Genomic DNA, 6,000 nt, shown 5'->3' on the forward strand with positions numbered 1-6,000 from the left:
TTGCTATCATTTCAAAGTGCTAGGCCGGAATTTTTTTTAGGAGTTGTACTTCTTCAAAACTTTAACAAGTAACAGATACAAAGTTTAAAAATGGAAAATACACAGTATAATATGACCATTACAGTTTGCATAATTGTTTTGAGCCATGAACCAGGGTCAAAGACAACCAATTGAAGAAATCAAATGACCGTAGAGAATTGAGACCTATTTTAACCATGTAGCCTGTTTTCTAATTTTGAATATATCAGTCTCACCTTTTTCCAAAGGAATTTATCCAGGTAAAGCATGTGGTGTTAGCAATAGCATACACATTTTCTTACCTAACCATTGAATACTGAAGGATTACGTTAGTTTCTGTTAAGTTACTAGCCAGAAGCTACTGGTTGTGAAACTTCAGTTAAACTATTGCTATCCTGCCAAGTGAAAAAGGTAGCATTACGGTGGGCAAAAGTCACATTAAGACATGGAGTCTTGGCGAGGTGCAGTGGCTCACACCTGTAATCCCAATACTTTGGGAGGCTGAGACAGATGTATTACCTGAAGTCAGGAATTCAAGACCAGCCTGGCCAACATGGTGAAATCCCATCTCCATTAAAAAAAAAAAAAAAAAAGCCAGGCCTGGTGGCCCACGCCTGTAATCCCAGCTACTTGGGAGACTGAGGTAAGAGAATCATTTGAATCTGGGAGGTGGAGGTTGCAGTAAGCCAAGATTGTGCAACTGCATTCCAGCCTGAACAGCAGAGCAAGACTCTGTCTCAAAAAAAAAAAATAACAAAAAAAGATAAGAGGTCTTGTTCTGATGCCTTGGAAAAACTGGCTACAGCATGAAAACATCAACTTTTGGTTTGTGGTTGGAGTATCGCTGGTCAAGACATCAGTTGGATTAATAAACATTTTGAGTAGCCCGTACATCAAGCATGAGACTAATTCCTTAAACTTCATCTAGTTTCATCTTATGGGGCTTTAGGAACAGAGCAGCTTAGTTTTTAGTTGAGTTATAGCCAAGTGGAAAGTAGGAAAATTCAGGCTCTAGTCCCGTCTAGAGGTGAATAATCAGAACTTGAAAACAATGCATATGGCTATAATCTAATAACAGATGTATTATAATTTTTCCTTAGAAACGTAACTTTCTCTACATTGGTCATATAGGAATCTCAGATTTTAAAAACCTCTAGAGATTAGGAAACCCAACCAAGGCAGACTTTAGATTTCACTTACAATGTTAAAATCCTTCAACTTTCCGGGAAGTAACAATTTTTACTCACTCCTCCCAGGCTGGGAATTCTTGAAGCCAGACCTTTAATGCACATTCTTAAATATGACATTTTAATCCAAGCTTTGGTAATATTGTGTCCAGAACTGGTGGGTTGTTGGTCTCACTTACTTCAAGAAGGAAGCCGTGGACCCTCAAAGTGAGTGTTACAGTTCTTAAAGATGGCGTGTCCAAAGTTTGTTCCTTCAGATGTTCAGATGCGTCTGGAGCTTATTTCTTCTGGTGGGTTTGTGGTTTTGCTATCAGAAGTAAAACTGCAGACCTTCGTGATGAGTGTTACAACTCTCAAAAGCAGTGGGTCTGGAGTTGTTCGTTTTTCCCGGGGGGCTCCTGGTCTGGCTGGTTTCAGAAATAATGGTGCAGACCTTCTGGATGAGTGTTACGGCTCATAAAGGTATTCAGGAACCAAAGAGTGAGCAGCAACAAGATTTATTGCAGATAGCACAACACCAACACTCCTACAGAGTGAAAGAAAACCCAAGCCAGTTGCCTTGCCTGGCTCCGGCAGCCTGCTTTTATTCCCTTATCTTGCCCCACCCACATCCTGCTGATTGGTCTATTTTACAGAGAGCTAATTGGTCTGTTTTGACAAAGTGCTGATTGGTGCATTTACAATCCTTGAGCTAGACGTAGAGTCACTGAGCACTAGTCAGCTAGATACAGAGTTAACTAGATACAGAGTACCAATTGGTGTGTTTACAAACCTTGAGCTAGACACAGAGTGGTGATTGGTGCATTTACAATCCTTGAGCTAGACAGAGTCACAGAGTGCTAGTCCTCCAAGTCTCCACTAGGTTAGCTAGATACAGAGTACCAATTGGTGTATTCACAAACCCTGAGCTAGACACAGAGTGCTGACTGGTGCATTTACAATCCTCCCGCTAGATATAAAAGTTCTCCAAGTCCCCATCCAGTTCAGGAGCCCAGGTGGCTTCACCCAGTGGGTCCTGCACCAGAGCTGCAGGCGGAGCTGCCTGGCAGTCTCCAGCGGTGCCTGCACTTCTCAGCCCTTGGGCTGTCAGTGGGACCCAGCGCCACGGAGCAGGGGCCGCACTGGAGCCCACCACAGGCGGGGAGCTCAGTCATGGCGGGCTGCGGGTCCCGAGCCCTGCCCCGTAGGGAAGCAGCTAAACCCTGGGAGAACTTGAGTGCAGCGCCCGCGGGCCAGCGCTGCGGGGGAACCCAGCGCAACCTCCGAAGCTGCTGGCCCGGGTGCTAAGCCCCTCACTGCCCTGAGCCGGCGCTGGCTGGCCACTCCGTGTGCGGGGCCCCTCGAGCCCAAGCCCGCGGCCGCGCCCGCCGGAACTCACATTGGCCTGCGAGCGCAGCGTGCAACCCCGGTTCCCGCCCTCGCAGCCCCGGTTCCCGCCCGCGCCTCTCCCTCCACACCTCCCGGCAAGCAGAGGGAGCGGGCTCTGGCCTCAGCCAGCCCAGAGAGGGTCTCCCACGGTGCGGCGGCGGGCTGAAGGGCTGCTCAAAGCGCCGCCAGAGTGGACGCCCAGGCAGAGGAGGCGCTGAGAGTGAGGGCTGCTAGCACATTGTCACCTCTCAATATCACCAACGTATCCAGCTGTTTTCTGCTTCTAAAGAGACAAAAGGCCAGGCGTAGTGGCTCACACCTGTAATCCTAACACTTTGGGAAGCCAAAGCAGGTGGATTGCTTGAGCTCAGGGGCTTGAGACCAGTCTGGGCAACTTGGTGAAAAGCTGTCTGTACAAAAAAATACACACACACACACAAAAAGCCAGGTGTGGGGGGTGCACACCTGTATTCCCAGCTACTTGGGAGGCTGAGGTAGGAGGATTGCTTGAACCTGGGAGGTCGAGGTTGCAGTGAGCTGAGACCATGCCACTGCACTCCAGCTTGGATGACAGAGTGAGACCCTGTCTCAAAAGAAAAAAGAGAGAATATATTTTTGTTGAACTTATTTAAATCATATTGTCATAAATTAAAAATACTCATAAATAGGCCAGGCGCAGTGACTCATGCCTGTAGTCCTAGCACTTTGGGAGGCCAAGGCGGGTGTATTGCTTGAGGTCAGGAGTTCGAGACCAGCCTGACCAACATGGTGAAACTCCGTCTCTACTAAAAATACAAAAATTAGCCGGGTGTGGAGGCAGGCACCTGTAATCCCAGCTACTCGGGAGGCTGAGGCAAGAGAATCGCTTGAACCTGGGAGGCGGAGGTTGCAGTGAGCCAAGATCGCCCCATCACACTCCAGACTGGATGACAAAACAAGACTGCATCAAAAAAAACCTCATGAATTCTTTCTGAATTTTGGAGTAAACATGTACAGAGACAAAGCAAATGCTTCTACCTTTGTTCACAAAAATATATTTTACCAAATTGGGCCTAGAGCAGTAGCTCACACCTGTAATCCCAGCACTTTGGGAGGCCGAGGTGGGCAGACTGCTTGAACTTAGAAGTTCAAAACCAGCATGGGCATCATCACAAAATGCCATCTCTACAAAAAAAAAAAAAAAAAAAAGCCAGCTGTTGTGGCCTGTGCCCGTAGTCCCAGGTACTCAGGAGACTGAGGTCAGAGGATGGCTTGAGTCCAGGAGATGGAAGTTGCAGTGAGCTGTGATTGTGCAACTGCACTCCAGCCTGAGTGACAGAGTGGGACCCTATCTCAAAAAAACTCAAACCAAACCAAAAGAAAACAAAAGTATATTTTACCAAATTGTTGTAAACTATAAATAGCTTCTGAGAAAACAATGTCCTTAAATCTGGAAATCAAAACATTGAAGTAAAGAATTAACAATGTTTTAAATAAAAGTCATAAAACATTATTTAATCAATTACTTCATGTAATTAATTTTTTGTTTTGCTTGACCTTCATTAGCAATTTCATGAACCCATCAGTTTCTTTATTAGAGCTCTGAAAATTACGATTTATTCCATTGATCCTAAAATTATTAGCAATCTGTGTCCAAGAGTATTTATCCATGTCTTCTTCATGAAAAGCAATTTTGGACTATAGCTGATCACAAATGGTTTTAGAGAATAATTCAAATAATAACTGTGGATGACAAAAACTCAGAATATTTAAAGTTAAAAATCTGATGAAAGTTCTCAATTGATAAGGAAGTCGAGTTATTTTTATTACAGGTAGCATTTTATGATAACAACCAGAACTATGACAGGACTACGAGTCTTTTATAAATTTCATATAACCTTTAGAATATTCACATTAATAATATCTATACAAATATAACTTTATAAAAGATGTAACATTAAAATTATGGCTGATAACATATTTGGTTTCTATGAATTTACATAATTTAGAAATATTTATATCAATAACATACCCATACATAGTATCACTTATCATTTGACAATGCCTCTCATACAATTTACCAAATAAGCCCAATCATTTATATCTCTACAAGATGAGAGATACATTTTTTTGGTGCTCTCCAGGGGCCCAACTGAAAAATCTCAGAGTTAACCTCAGGTCAAAAAGACTTAATTTAGGATTTTGATTTGGTGGGCAGAGCCTACTAAAGATATCAAAAGGTTCAAAACACTTGATAAAAACAGACTCTCAGGTCACTGTAAAATAATCGTCATTCATTTAAGCAGAATGATATCAAGAATTCTCAGAAACAATACAGAAAGTTACATGGATGTAAATATCTCAACCCCTTCAAAGCCCAGTTTTTCTAAATAATCAAAGATCTAATAAAGACAACACAGGAATTATCTTGTTAAAACATAAAATCTTTGTTGTTGTTGTTCTTAGGCCAGTTACCAGAAATATATATATTTTTAATTTCTGCAGTGTGATTGCTTCTCATTATAGAAAGCCCATTTATATAAACTGGAAGTCAAACCTAATGGAATGGGTGCTTGAAATTAATCATACACAAGAAGAGCGTGTCCAGGGTTGTGAGCATATACTATATAGAGAAATATAAACAAGAAAACTGGTACCTTGAGCAGGGCAATACATGCCTGTTGGTAACAGCATGGGAAGTTTCTAGATTACATGGAACAATTCAGACACAGCAAGAAGAGCCGTGAGTACAGAATCAAGTTATACTGAAGAAAACTTTACTTTTCTAGGCCTTTATGATAAACATTTCAATCTCAGGTCATAACAACAGAGTGAGAACCAGAAAAAAAAAAAAAAGTTGCTGAAATTGATGAAAAGTTTGAAGGAGAAAGTTATCACCCCAGCCAAGCAAAAAGATACATCTTTTATAAAGGAGAAAAGAGAAGGCAATGATGTCTGACCTGAAAATCCTGCGGAGTGAGGTACACAAAAGTTGAACTTCTGAGAGGTTTCAAATAGAAAAATTTTACCTCAAGAAATGAAATTACTATTCTGAATGAAAAATAGAGCATTTCCAACCTGAAACTAAGAAAAATAAATAGATCTCAGGAAGAAATGTGGCAGAAATAGAAACCGTCTACAGTTTTTAGAAGATGGCTGTTAAAGAAACATTTTAGAAGCAAAATCAAAACCACTGGCAGTATTACTAAGAACAAATGAATACTTTAAGAAAACCTTGTGATTCTGAGGCCGGGTGTGGTGGCTTACACCTGTAATCCCAGCACTTTGGGAGGCCAAGGTAGGTGGATCACGAGGTCGGGAGTTTGAGACCAGCCCGACCAACATGGTGAAACCCCTGCTCTACTAAAGATACAAAAATTAGCCAAGCCTGGTGGTGCACACCTGTAATCCCAGCTACTCAGGAGGCTGAGGCAGGAGAATCATTTGA

Source organism: Chlorocebus sabaeus, chromosome 15, assembly GCF_047675955.1.
Source record: "Chlorocebus sabaeus isolate Y175 chromosome 15, mChlSab1.0.hap1, whole genome shotgun sequence".
Classification (NCBI taxonomy): Eukaryota; Metazoa; Chordata; class Mammalia; order Primates; family Cercopithecidae; genus Chlorocebus; species Chlorocebus sabaeus.